A 14,768-nucleotide genomic window follows, 5' to 3' on the forward strand; every position below is an offset into this window, starting at 1 on the left:
ATTTTTAAGTGATCCCTACTCCCAGCGTGGGGCTTGAATTTACAATCCTGAGATTAAGGGTCGCATGCTTTACTGACTGAGCCAGCCAGGAGACCATATTGGCACCTTTTTGTAAAGAGCTAGTATCTCTTAGCTTTGTAAAAATTTATTTGCCCGTGAACTGAACTCCTTTATACCCTGCATGACCAATGTTCATAAAAACAGTTAAGAGTTAACTTCATTCATTGTTTCCATGTACTGTCTTTCCCCTCTTCAGCTGATTCTAGTTTAACTTCTAGCCCACCACTGCACTGAATCTCTTCTACCAGTGAACTCCATGTTCTAAATCCAAAAATTTATCAATCTTTATTTGTAGACTCTTTATCAGTATTTAACACTATGGACTCCTTTCTTCTTCAAATGCCCCCTTCTATTGTTTTTGTGACCCTCCCCTCTTCTATGTTTCTTCCTGTCTCATCAATTTTAGCCTTGTGGGCTTGTCTTTCTTTATCCTTTAAATTGGCAATTTTTAGGGTTCTATCTGGAGCTGTCTTCCTGGCCCACTTAACACGTTTCCCCTCAATAATCTCCATTTTCTTGGTTTCAAGTATTTTGTATGCCAACAATTCCATCCCTTTTTATCCTGAGCTTCAGACCTATATATCTGCCTAATCTGTTAACATTTCCATTCAGTTATCTAGTCTGAATCTAAATCCATTGTCTTACCCACTAGACCTTCATTTTCCTGAGTTCCCATCTTCATGAAAAGTACTTTTTTCAGCCAAAGCCAAGCTTGACAAAGCCAAGTTTTTATTCCAAAATCTTGAAGAATATCAAGATTCACTCACACCCATGCTGTGTCTTAACAACACACATTTTCTCTAAGCAAGTGAGGAAGAATAGAGGAGAGGCTTAACCAGTGTCTACTAATTTACAATTATAGTCTCAAGCTAAGTATTTTTAAGACCCAGATGTTAACCTAACAAGGATAATAGGAGGTCAGCAGGACTATTTAGTGTAAATTGAATTAATGTACTCTTTATGGCCAGAGTTCTATTGTGTATTGATGGTTTGGACATTTGTTAATCTACCTTTCAATGATTTCAAAAGATGTGGCCTAAAGAGTTGTTGTGGTGATTTCTGGGGAGATTTTGAATCTAAACCCGGGGTACCTATATAATAGTCAGGTCCACTAAAATTTCAGTGAAATACTGTACAAGAAAGAAGAGTCTTCTATGCTAGAGTAAAATGATGTTAAATGAAACTTTTCCTTTTGTCTTAGGTTTTGGCTGAGGTCCCAGAACTGGGTACTATGGTTATTAAAATCCCACATTAAAGAGATATACTAGACCCATTTACTAATTTTCATTGGAGAGAGAAAGAAGTTTACTCAAAGGATTTTGTAGTAGAGTTTTGTGAAATTTTATCTCTCTGGCCCTTATAGAAGAGGAGTCTTTATCCATGGGTCCCTTAAGCCACGTGATGGGAGGATTTGGAACCAGTGTCACAGGGACTGAACCAAACAAAGTGCAATTACATCATGCTTAGGGGGATCCAATGATTTCCCTGGGGAAGAGAGACTGGTGCTTGGGATTGGGAAGTTGTGTTGGATGAGTAAGTTTTAAATTGGATATATAATAGAGTTTTAAAAAAATAAAATTTTATTTTAGAGTAGTTTTAGAAAAATAATTGTGAAGGCGTTCAGAGTTCCCACATATCCCACACTCAATTTCCCGTTATGAACATCTTATATATTAGTATGACAGAGTAGTCACAAACAATGAACCAGTTTTTTTAGTTTTTCCCTGAACTTTTCAGAAAGATACATAGGAAAAAATAAAAATAGCCAAAGTGTATATAATAGAACAAAAAAGATATATAAGAAATATAGTGAAGATATAACATGAGTATTCTCCTTCTCTTTTCCATCCCACTGTTATACACAGTTTGTCCTGCAGCTAGGAATTTATACATAGCACAAAAATTAGAGAATACTTCTCTAACATAGTTGAAAGAACTGTGGGTGAGAACATGTTTGTTAAATATATGTTAAGCCATTGTGTCATAGGTCGCTCATTAATTAGAGTGTTAACTATTCCAAGAAGATTCATAAAAAATTAAAAGTGGTGTGCTTATCTAAATATGAGATTCCGTTTCCTTTCAGAGGCACAGATAAAACTTCTGTGCAATGAAAGTAAAAGAAACAGAAATGGCAAATATGTATGGTAAATGATCAGTTAAAGCCTGATATCAAAAATATTTATAAAGAAAAATATTTTTAAGGAAATTATTAAGTTTGCAATGGAAAAGTGGACAATGGCTATGGTGATAGAGAAATTGCATACAATGATATACAAATATTCATTTAACATTTATAAATTGTTGAAAGGAAAGCAAGCTAAGAATAATATAAACAAAAGTTTAAAAATCCATTGATAAGATTTGGGAGAAATTGGCAAATCACGATTTCTTGGAGGCACTATTAATTGGTTCAACCTTTTTCTAAAAAAAATTTTTTTTTAAATGTTTATTTATTTTTGAGGGAGAGGGAGACAGAGTGTGAGCAGGGAACGGGCAGAGAGAGAAGGAGACATAGAATCTGAAGCAGGCTCCAGGCTCTGAGCTGTCAGCACAGAGCCTGATGCGGGGCTTGAACTCACCAACAGCGAGTTCATGACCTTAGCCAAAGTCAGGTTCTTAACCGACTGAGCCACCCAGGTGCCCCTAAAAGATTTTATTTTTAAGTAATCTCTACATCCAACAGGGGGCTCAAAATTTATAACCCTGAGATCAAGAGTTGCATGCTATACAAACTGAGTCAGACAGGTGCCCCTGTATACATTTTATATGCATGGAACAAAAGAGTTGTATGTATGTAGCAAAAGAATTTTAAGTAAAAAAATTAAAAGATAATTTTTTATCAATAAAGATTATGTAAAAACAATACATTTTGAAAAAGTCATAGAAATGTAATCAGTAGGGCTTACATAAACTGGTTATCAGTACAATTTTTTAAAAGAAATTTTAATAACAAAACTGTCATTTAACATTTATTACTTTGATATTAATTAATATTTTTAAAAAGATAAATTGACGGATATATTTTCTTCCTGAGAAGAACAAGTAGGTATTATGGCAACAATACATATGATAGTATCATATTAAATATCTGTCCAAATAGTGAACAAAACCTAAAATGCTTTTATTTCTTTTCCCTTTTGTTTAATTCTTTTCCCTTTTGTTTAATCTATGCATATTTCAGAGAAAATTTCATCCAAATCTCAGATTCATCTTTTAATTCGTAAGAATGCTGATTTGGAAAATTCGGTGTTCTGTGTTCAAGAATCTTATTTATTAGATATTCAGTGTTCTCGTGTTTTGGTGACAGAAATCACAATTAAACTTTCTATGGTTCTGTTTGGGAAACCATGCCCCCTTTCCTACCGATAAAAAGTGCCATGACACATTGTAAAGGTATAATGTGCTAGTTACAAGCTTATTGAATTTTTATGAAGAGAAAAGGGTCAGAGCAAGTTATATAAGTAGGTCTCATGTGAAAAGAGATTCTATAATCTGGAAAGCAATAAAAATAGAAGTTATAAAACACAACTCATTAAGGCCTATGAACAATGAAGGGGTAGGTTTATCAAGACCATTTAAAGAGGAGAATTGAGTCTTAATTTTGGCTTAATTAGCAATTAATACCAGATATTTACTTCTTTTGCAAGGCAAGGAGCCAAGGCAAACCATGCAGTTTGTTCAAAGCTCATAGTTTTTTTCCTGTGGTGCAAATAATGGTAATATAATTAACAGAATACAGCTCTATCATCCATTTATTTATTTTTTTTTATGTTTATTTATTTTTGAGAGAGAGAGAGAGAGAGTGCAAGCAGGGAAGGGGCAGAGAGTGAGGCAGACACAGAATCCAAAGCAGGCTCCAGGCTCCAAGTTGTCAGCATAGAGCCCAATGCGGGGCTCAAACTCATGGACCGCAAGATCATGACCTGAGCTGAAGTCAGACGCTTAACAGACTCAGCCACTCAGGCCCCCCTCTATCATTCATATTTATATTTTTCCGTAAATTTTGATACTTTGACAGGCAACACTGAGTACATACATTGAATATTTGTGTGATATGACACATGATGATGACGTTTAAACTGAAAATGTTGAATTTCATTAAGTATATTTAAGAACTAGCAATGGTACGATGGTGAAAAGGACACTTTCCTCCCTCTTCTGTCTCATTTGTTCACATAAATAAAATCAGACTGTCGTCAAATGTTTTCCCTGCTAAGATTTTAATACATACTCATTTTAAAAGACAACAGTTCAGTTTAAAAGACTACAAATCTTCTGGTTTATGTTTCCAAAGAATAAGATAGTTGTCGCAGAAATGAAGAAAAGCAGATGATGGCGTGTTTGTAAATCTGCTTGAGAATGAATCATCAAAAGTTTTTGAGAAAAAGTCCCTTTTTCAGGGTCCTTCAAAGGATAAAGGAATGATTTTCTAGACACCTCCATTTTGGGTAGCTTTATTTATTTATTTATTTATTACTTTTATTTATTTTTATTTTTTTATTTAAAAAAATTTTTTTTAACGTTTCATTTATTTTTGAGACAGGGAGAGACAGAGCATGAACAGGGGAGGGTCAGAGAGAGGGAGACACAGAATCTGAAACAGGCTCCAGACTCTGAGCTGTCAGCACAGAGCCCGATGTGGGGCTCGAACTCACGAACCGTGAGATCATGACCTGAGCCGAAGTCGGTCACTTAACCGATTGAGCCATCCAGGCGCCCCACTTTTATTTTTTTTTTAATATAATTTATTGTCAAATTGGCTTACAACACCCAGTGCTCATCCCAACAAGTGCCCTCCTCAATGCCCATTTTCACCCATTTTCCCCTCTCCCCCATCCCCATCCCCATTCCCATCCATCTTCAGTTTTTTTCTCTGTATTTCAGAGTCTCTTATGGTTTGTCTCCCTCCCTCTCTGTTTTTCCCCCCTTCCATTTCCCCCATGGTCTTCTGTTAAGTTTCTCAAGATCCACATAGGAGTGAAAACATATGATATTTGTCTTTCTCTGATTGACTTATTTCACTCAGCATAGATTGCCATGCACAGTATAGCTGTTTTAAGGCTTCGCTTTCCATAGCATTCTCCTCACCTTGAAAACAACATATGGTCTCCAGACCTCCTTGCCACCTGAAAAATGACTGTGAACAACAGCCAGATCTTTCCTGTTCTTTATAGAATTTTTTTTAAATGAACGTTTCTTTCTCCTCCATCAGCCTTTTCTCGTCTGAAGTTTTATATGAAGAGAGACATTCTCTAAATCATTCGTTCAAATAAATTTATCAAAAATTGCCTCAGACATACCACATAGTCATAGACATGTCTGCTCAGAAACTCTATATTAACATCTAAGAAATTGCTGCCTCTGCTCTTTTTTGAAAGAATAAAATAGGATTTAATATCACGTTCAAGAATAATTCTGAAATGTAACTGATGGGGAGAACATAGGTCTGTCTGTTCAGCCATTTTGTTTGAAGGCCTCAATAGATTAGGAAGGCAGGAGAAATGGGTTTTAGAATTGTCTCTTCATGAACTTACTGTGTGGCCTACATTTTCTCTCCTGGAGTGAGGAACACATTGGTCTAAAATAGATGATCTTCACAGTGTTTCCAGTCTTATGACCTGACTTTGTTTTCTATATTATCATCATATACTATGTTCATATTGTCACCTAAGAATTATTTCAGTTATTTATTGCTGCATTACTAACCACCAAAAACTTAGTGGTGTAGAAAAACGAACATTTTATTATCTTTCATGATTCTTTAACTTGGCTAGGATCACCTGGGTGATCCTCTGGTCTGTGGGATGTTTACTGGGGCTGTTGGCATCTAAAGGCTTGAATGGGCTAGAATATCTAAGATGTCTTGTCAGTTGGTGCTGGCTGTTGGTCTGGAGCTCAGCTGGGTTCACTGACCTTGATTCTCCTCAATTCAGCTTCTCCATGTGGATCAGGATTCTTTTTTTAATTTATATATGTATTTTAAAAATTTTTAAAAATGTTTTATTTATTTTTGAGACAGAGAGAGACAGAGCATGAGTGGGGGAGGGGCAGAGAGAGAGGAAGACACAGAATTCTTAGCAGGCTCCAGGTTATGAGCTGTCAGTACAGAGCCTGATGTGAGGCTTGAACCCATGAACTGTGAGATCATGACCTGAGCTGAAGTCGGCCGCTTAACTGACTGAGCCACCCAGGCGCCCCTGGATCGGGCTTCTTACAGCATATTCTAACACAGTTTCAAGTGGCAGAAAGTGTGAGTAGCCAGTTCTTTCAAAGTTTGGGCTTGTAAGTCCCCAAACATCATCTATGTTGCATCCTATAGGTGAAAATATGCACAGGATTAGCCCAGGTCAAAGAAAGGGGAACTTACCCCTACCTCTTAGTGAGCTGTGGCATATGTACAACAGGAAGGGAGGGAATTGATGGTGGCCAGATTTGAAAGCTTTAGTGCCTCTAAAAGAAGAGGCCAGAGAGCTGGCTAGCTTTCTCTCTTCCAGCCATGGGAGATCTAATGAAATCAGTCCTCTGAAACCCAGAAGAGGGCCCTCAATAGGACTTGATCATGCTGGCATCCTGATCGTGGGCCTCCAGCCTCTGGAACTGTGAGAAACAAATTTCTGTTGTTGATAAGCCACCTAGTTTATGGTGTTTTGTTATAGCAGCCTGAGCTAAGCCAAAGTGTGGCCAGGATTCTTTGGTGTAGTTCCTTAGAAGGAAAGCCATGTTAAAAAAAAAAAATAAAAAAAAAAAATAAAAGACAAATGGTCTGACATGTATCCAGCACATAATCATGGGAGAGGGATAGGGTAGCCACAGGGGCAACTCTGTTCCAAAAGGGGGCAGAGAGGAGGTGTGTAGCAATTTTGGAATCAAGTTGGCCACAAGCCACCATTTCTGTTGACTCAGTGAACAGGAAGTACTCTTTAATTAGGGTTCTGCTACTGGAAAGTAATTTTCTGTGGCTTCTGGGTCTGCCTTCTGGGTTCTGGGTCAACCCTCTAAGTCACACTATGTTTCCCACAGGAAATGGCACATGCTTGCATCTGAGTAGCACTCTCAGCTTGATTTCTGCTTCGAAGCCTCTTTTTATTTTGAACTGTCTTTGACCCATTTAGCCAAAGACTTTGTAGGCTTCCTACATACTTCCTATGTAACTTGTGTTTCTACACAACTGTATTTCAAGTTAGGATCTGCTCCTTTAGACAAAAGCCACACTTACAAACCCCCCTTCTACCTTGTGCTGAGACACAGAGTGCTATAGGAGGAATGCTTTTAAGATTCTTAGTAATCTTATGGTCTCTCAGAAGATCTACGAGGAAACAACTTCAATATTTCTGAGTTTAACGAAGGGTCTTATAGCCACATTATTATTTTATTTTATTTCATTTTATGTTATTTAATTTTAATTTTGTTATTTTAATTTTATTTCCAGTGCAGTTAACATACAGTGTTTTAAGTGTACAATGTTAGTGATTCATTGCTTACGTATAACACCCAGTGCTCATCACAAGTGCCCTCCTTAATAGCCATCACCCATTTAACGCCCCCCCCCCCCCACTTCCTTCTGGTAATCCTCTGTTGTCCAAAGCTAAGAGTCTGTTTCTTTCTTTGCCCTTCTCTCCCTGCCTACCCTCCCCCACATTCATTTGTTTTGTTTCTTAAATTCCACATATGAGTGAAATCATATAGTGCTTGTCTTTCTCAGACTGACATTTTATTTAGCATAACACTCTCTAGCTCCAACCGTGCCATTGGCATAGCCACACTCTTAATCCAAACTTTACCCTGAGGCCGCATTTTACTGGCAATATTATTATCTCATTTTAAAGACGAGGAAGCTGAGGCTTAGAAGGTTATGTGACTTCCAAAAACACATACTGCCAATTTCCTCTCTTCCTGAAATCCAAAATCTAATAGGAGGAGCCAGAGATAGAGAGGAAAAATAAAAAGAAAATAAAAAAATATAAGGAAAATTCTGTCTCTAATACAAGTTCAAAATGCTGAGACCCATGAGGGAGAAAGAAGATCAGACAGGCTTCTTGGAAAAGGCAGCACTGGGTTTGGACAAACATGAAATGGGAGGGAAGGACACTTCAGGCAGAGAAACCAGAAGGGAGAGGATTGGATGTGATGAGGAAGAGAGTCCACTACTGAGATGCAGGGGCCTTTCTGGGATGGATAGTGGCTATGGGGATGATAGTGAGGTATAATGAGGCATATGACTGAACGTGTAGGGTTGGGTGAATTTTGGAACTTGGACTCCTAGACTGAAGAGGTTGGATTTATCAAGAATTCAGGGGTTTTCAGCATGATCTGTTGGTTCTACTTGTGTACATTATCATTCACACATCTTTACATGTTCTTTTCGTAGTCCAGTCTGAATAATGAATATGAAAAGAGTTTAAATGGAAGCAGTGTGGCATAGCAGTTGAGAGCCTGAATTCTAGACTCAGGCAGACCTGAATTAAGACCAAGTCTACCACCTACCATTTGTATCTGTTTGGGAAATGATCTTAGCTTCTAAGCCTCCGTTATCTCACGTTGAACTGAAATACCTATCTCAGAAGTTTGCCATGAATATCACATGAGATAGTATGTGTAAGCCACTTAGTATAGATTAGGGCACGTGGTAAATTATCAGTAAATATTGTTATAAATGATTTTTATTGGGGAGCCTGAGTGGCCCTAACCCCCAATGTGACTATATTTGGACATAGAGCCTTTAAGAATGTAATTGAGGTTAAGTGAGGTCAGAGTGGTGGGGCCCTAATCTCATAGGACTGGTGTCCTTATAAGGAGAGGAAAAGATACTAGAGACTTCTCTCCACACCTGCACACAGAGGAAAGGCCATGTGAGGTCATAGTGAGGAGGTGGCCATCTACAAGCCAGAATGAGAAGCCTCATCAAAACCAATCCTGACGGCATTTGGTCTTAGCTTTCCAGCCTCCAAAGCTGTGGGAAAATAAATACTTGTTTAAGCCTCGCAGTCTGTGGCATTTTGTTATGTTAGCCCTAGCAGACTAATACACTGGTTAATGAAAATGAACTCACTAATAAATAAAAGAATGAAAAACTGTATTCTTTTGTACTACACTTGATCTTAGCCAAAAGGCTGAGAATCGATGAAACTATTCTTTTGTATTCTAACAGTCAATGTCACAGAACTTTCCTTTTAGCAAGACAATAAAGATTTTTTTTCCACCAGCCTAGACAATGGTAGTTGAAGCACAAATATTTTATTGCAGCTTTAGAAGTTTATTATAAAATCTTATGAAAACTCATGTTACAAAATTTAACATAGCCATATGGTGTTAATATGCTGTGGATTATGTGCTTGTTGGGGATGAGTGTGTGGTGAGGAGAGAATGTTAAATAAAGTATGATAAACAATATCTCTCTTTAAAAAAAATTTTTTTTTTGGGGCGCCTGGGTGGCGCAGTCGGTTAAGCGTCCGACTTCAGCCAGGTCACCATCTCGCGGTCCGTGAATTCGAGCCCCGCGTCAGGCTCTGGGCTGATGGCTCGGAGCCTGGAGCCTGTTTCCGATTCTGTGCCTCCCTCTCTCTCTGCCCCTCCCCCGTTCATGCTCTGTCTCTCTCTGTCCCAAAAATAAATAAAAAAAAGTTGAAAAAAAAATTTAAAAAAAAAAGAATTTTTTTTTAATGTTTATTTTTGAAAGAGAGAGAGAGACAGATTGCAAACGGGGGAGGGACAGAGAGAAAGGGAGACACAGAATGCAAAGCAGGCTCTAGGCTCTGAGCTGTCAGCACAGAGCTCAACGCAGGGCTCAAACTCATGGACTGCGATTTCATGACCTGAGCCGGAGTCGGCTGCCCAACCAACTGAGCCACCCAGGTGCCCTAACAATCTCTCTAAGATGTGTACTTACTTTTCAGGGTGACCGTATATTCAGTTATGAAATGTTTCAGCAAACCCAAGAGGCCATGGATTATATAAGATGCACTGTTATTTTATACATAATATTTAGAAAGAAAATACAAACCAGAATGCTTATTATATCAAATGTAAGATATATTAACATGTGAAAAAAAAAGTTCCTTTTAGGATCTGGGAGTATAGTGGTTGACTATTAAATACAACAGTTAGGGCGCCTGGGTGGCTCAGATGGTTAAGTGTTGATTTCAGCTCAGGTCATGATCTTATGGTTGTGAGATCAAGCCCTGCATCAGACTCTGTGCTGACAGCATGGAGCCTGTTTGAGATTCTCTCTCTCCATCTCTCTCTGTCCCTCCCTCTCTCTCTCTCTAAAGAAATTAATATTAAAAAATAAATGCAACAGTCAAACTATATTAGATATGATAAAAACTCTATAGTTCTTTTTATAGGAGTTGCTGCTAGAGAATTTGTGTATGTAGACATTTTTGTATGTGATTAATTAACTGCTTTGCTCTATGTAGAATAGTACTAGTAGGTACCATCTTTTAGATAACTGATTTAAAAACTCATTATTCAAATAATTTTCTGTAGGACTATAGGACTTTGTTCTCTTGTAGAACCTCTGACTGAAAAAAGCTGCCAGAGAGTAATGAAGAGAAGAATCTTTAAGAGTTTAAAGTTTCTCATTAAGTAGATGAAAAACAGCCAGTCGGAAAATGGTTATTTTATTTCCACAGGAATTTATACTACTTTCTGAACACCATTCTGGAAGAATGTAATCATGGAGACCTCCGGACTCCACCTCCAGATATCATATTAGTAGTAGTATCAGGACCACATTTATCTTCTTTCAAGTATAATAGTCTGAACACTTTCATTGCAAACGACAGAATCCAAGTTGAATTCCATAACAATTTTTCCAGATCTTAGGTAGAATTGGATTAAACTTCTCAAATTTTGCTGTTAGGAAGCTCTCCATTTATTTGCTTTGTTTTTCTTTAACTTCCTTCTCTAATAGTCTCTCTTTTTGTGGTGGGAAAGCTCGTGCTTGGCAAGGAGGGGTTTTGTATGGTTCCTACAGCTTAGTATCTCATTAGGAGGAAATTATCTCTCCTCTATAATCTACAGGGAAAAAACACATTGGCCCTTTTTGGCCATATTCTTGGGCCATCATTGTCATGAAGGGGTCAGGTTCTTAGATTGTCCAGTTTGAGTCATATGACTTCCTTTGTGGCTTAAGGAGTGGGCCCCTAGATTGAAAGGCACTACAGATATACATGGAGTGTAGGAGGGGGGGTACAATTTGAAAAATGGCTACAGGGTAATAGAAATAACACATATGCATTATTTTTTTAAATTTTTTTTTTAGATTTATTTATGTTGATAGAGACAGAGCACAAGTGGGGGAGGGGCAGAGAGAGAAGGAGACACAGAATCCGAAGCAGGCTCCAGGCTCTGAGCTGTCAGCACAGAGCCCGACGTGGGGCCCGAACTCACAAACTGTGAGATCATGACCCGAGCCGAAGTTGGACGCTCAACCGAGTGACCCACCCAGGCGCCCCCACATATGCATTATTTTGAGCATGGCCCTTGAACTCATGCTGTAGCTGATGGCATAAAAGTAGGACTTCTTACATATGTGTAGGTTGTTCACTGTTTAAGAGTACTCTGCTTAGGGAGTAAATGGAGACTGATATCTAGCCTGTGCCTTGCATACCAAACCAGAGTGACCCCATGATCCTCCCATAGGTGGCCCTTTAACTAATTCCTACAAATGTCCCTAAATGGCCCTGCACAAAGGACTTCTAAGACCTCTCGATAAAATAGAGTATATAAATACCTCTTTTGTATCAGTTAGCATTTGATGCATAACAAATCATACTCAGTTTTGTGGCTTTAAAGAATCACTTATTTAGCTCATTGATTCCATGGTTGGTGTTCTGGGCTGGGCTCAATTAGCTGGTTCTTCTGCTGATCTTGATTGGGTTCACTCATGTGTCTCTAGTCACTTGTTGAGTTGGTTGCTTTTTAACTGAGGTGACTGCGTCACATGTCTTTTACCCTCCAGCAAAATAGTCCAGGCTTGTTCCCATGGTGCCAGGGTTCCAAGAGCAGCACATGACAAACTCCAAAGTTAAAGTACTTTTTTTTTTTTAATTTATTTTTGAGGGAGTGTGAGCAGGGGAGGGGCAGAGAGAGGTGGGGACAGAAGATCTGAAGTGGACTTTGTGCTGACAGCAGTGAGGCTGATGTGGGGATCGAACTCATAAACCATGAGATCATGACTTGAGTGGAAGTAGGACACTCAACTGACTGAGCCACCCAGATGCCCCTAGGGTTAAAGTACTTTTTAAGCTTTTGCTTCTAAGACATTGGCCAAAGGAAATCATATAACCTACCCATATTCAAGAGTGAAGAAACAGATTCTACCTTTTGGTTGGAGGAAAAACATTTGAGGCCATTTTTGCAATTTGTCATGCTTTTTCTGACCTTCTAAAATCACAGCAGAGCTACCTGTAATTGAATAGTCACAGAGCTCTGTCAATCTAACTCTTACTAGAGCTGCACATAGTTATGAATCTTATGTTAAGCCTATCTTCAAATTCCTTTTTCACATGTCACTAATGCTGCAAATACTTGCTTGACCTTATTTTCTTGTTTATTCAGGGCTTGGCAGGAAAGACCTTGAATCAACTTCCAAAGAATAATTCATTCTTTATTGGTTGTTAATCGTGGAAATTAACTGCTGGTTTCACCAGTAAAGATATCAGTAGAACCATGAACATTCAGAGATTCCTAGAGCTGATATATTGTCCATTTTAATGGAAAATAGAGAAGGCTCTTTTGGTTTTCTTCATTAAGAAGAAAATCAGCTGACTCTTTTGGCTTCAGGCATTTCAGTATAATACCGTAGAGTTCCAGAATGCCATCTTCTCCTGTATTCTATGGGTGGGGGTGTGGATAGAATCTCTGCCAGGAAATAAATTCAGTTTCCAAGAATCCTTCTTCCTATTCAGGGTGACCAAGGCCTCTCTTGAAGCTGATCTGCATTTTAAGGGATTTTAAGACATGGGTGGATTGATCTTTGAGTCTGATACCTTCTCTGAGGTCAAACAAATGGTCTAAATAGAGTCACTACACTTGCTGGAATTATCACTGTATTTTGGATTATATAGCGTGTACAGAGAAACTTCTTTTTAAAAAAATTTTTTTAATGTTTATTTATTTTTGAAGGAGAGAGAGACAGAACGTGTGTGGGGGAGGCACAGAGGAGAGAGGGAGACACAGAATCCGAAGCAGGCTCCAGGCTCTGAGCTGTCAGCACAGAGCCCGAATAGGGGCTGGAACTCACAAACCGTGAGATCATGACCCGAGACTAAGTCGGACGCTCATCCACGGAGTCACTCAGGCGCCCCAGTACAGAGAAACCTCTTGATGCAAATATTTTGCAAGCCCTTTTTTTTTTTTTTTTTTTTTTTTTTTTACTAAAAGCTTTGTTTCCATTTGGTCCGCATTACTTGGAGAGGGCCCCCAAACTGCCTCAGTGGCTGTAGGGACGGGCTCATGTTGGCCCCTTGACACCAGTAGGATGCCAGAGTAGCCCCTCCGAGGCCACTGAGCTCTGGAGGCCTTCCAAGGGAAGAGACACCGCGCAGTCTGCGGGGGCGAGTCAGGTGATCGCCATCTTCCTGATGAGTTTCACCTCTCTATGCAGGAAGTGCTTCTGCAGGAAGTCACAGAGACGCGTGTCTGCGCAGACAGAAGCGGGGGCTCGCAGATGCAGGAGGGCTGGGTTCAGGTTCTTCTCCAGCACCCTGGCAGGTTCCATGGTGGTCAGGGCTTTACCCCAGTCATCTTGGGATGGCTTCTTAACTTGCGGGGAGAGGCCGCAGCCACTGCGGGTTTGGCATTTTCAAGAGAAGCTGGTGCCCTTGCGCTTGTGAGCTAATTCGCAGAAGCGGCCCACGCCCTCTCCCAGCCACACGGTCTCAGTGCAAATAGAAGCCTGGAAAGAGGTAAGTGCAAATAGAAGCCTGGAAAGAGGTAAGTGTAAGAGGCCCGCAGGTGCAGATAGACAGTGGCGAGCACCAGTGGAATAATTCTGACAAAACTGAGAGCTCATGGTTGATCGGCAATGAGGAGCTAAACTCAAAAAAGTACTAGCCGGCCCTGGGGGCAGAGGATGGCAGAGAAGGTGGTCTTGGAGGCTGAGACTGGCTAGTTGGAGGGTGGTCCGAGGCTGGAATAGGGGGCGACTAGAAGAGGGAGCATTTCTGAGTCTCTTCTGTCCACTCTTTTTTCTTTTTAAGTTTATTTATTTATTTTGAGAGAGAGAGAGAGAGCTTGTGCAAGCAGGGGAGGGACAGAGGAAGAGGGAGAGAGAGAATCCCAAGCAGTCTCCACCCTGTCTGTGCAGAGCCCAAGGGGGGTACCATTTCAGGAACCCCAAGATCACGACCTGAAGGAAACCAAGAGTGAGATGTTTAACAGAGTAAGCAGCCCAGGTGTCCTCTTCTGTCCACTCTTGGACAGGGACAGATCCATGGGATTTCTGGGCACACTGTGAGCTAGAATTATTCTTGAGAAACATTCTGAAGTCTGGTCTCACTTATACCGCACAGGAGGTATATATATTATATATATTTGGATAGATTTTTGTTTTCTCCAGTTGTAGATGACATACCCTTTTTTTTTTTTTTTTTTTAAGTTTATTTATCTTGAAAGAGACAGAGCATGAGCAGGGGTGGGGGCAGAGAGAGAGAAAGTGAGAGAGAAGTCCAAGCAGGCTCTGTGCTGTCAGCACAGAGCTGGAC

At 39.6% G+C, this 14,768-nt stretch overlaps 1 long non-coding RNA gene across 1 annotated transcript in view; it reads left to right on the top strand.

The window, feature by feature from the left end:
* Window positions 1-13,637: 13,637 nt before the first annotated feature.
* LOC122224304 overlaps window positions 13,638-14,768 on the top strand; it is a 211,763-nt gene continuing 210,632 nt past the window's right edge. The window contains exon 1 of the long non-coding RNA XR_006204717.1: window positions 13,638-13,970. This is a non-coding gene — a long non-coding RNA (uncharacterized LOC122224304). The remainder of the gene's footprint in view (window positions 13,971-14,768) is intronic.

Source organism: Panthera leo, chromosome B4 (genome assembly GCF_018350215.1).
Source record: "Panthera leo isolate Ple1 chromosome B4, P.leo_Ple1_pat1.1, whole genome shotgun sequence".
NCBI lineage: Eukaryota > Metazoa > Chordata > Mammalia > Carnivora > Felidae > Panthera > Panthera leo.